Here is a 242-nt window from a genome sequence, read left to right as displayed (position 1 = left end):
CAAAGTGAGTCTCTTGATACACACGTGTTTAAACACATTAAAGGTGAACACACATAGACACGCGGACACACGCAGTCACACGTGCAGCGCAAGTCCAAATGCACTCAGCGCAGCCAGGAGTTTATTTTTCCTTTCTATGTCACTCTGTTCAGTTGTCATTGGCTGTTTATTTCTACTCTTACCGTCACCAGCACTCGGTGAATTGATTATTAAGTAAAGCTAATTGCATAGTGATTATATAC

This window comes from Penaeus monodon, chromosome 22 (genome assembly GCF_015228065.2).
Source record: "Penaeus monodon isolate SGIC_2016 chromosome 22, NSTDA_Pmon_1, whole genome shotgun sequence".
In the NCBI taxonomy this organism is placed as follows: Eukaryota; Metazoa; Arthropoda; class Malacostraca; order Decapoda; family Penaeidae; genus Penaeus; species Penaeus monodon.
This window is presented reverse-complemented; position numbering follows the sequence as displayed.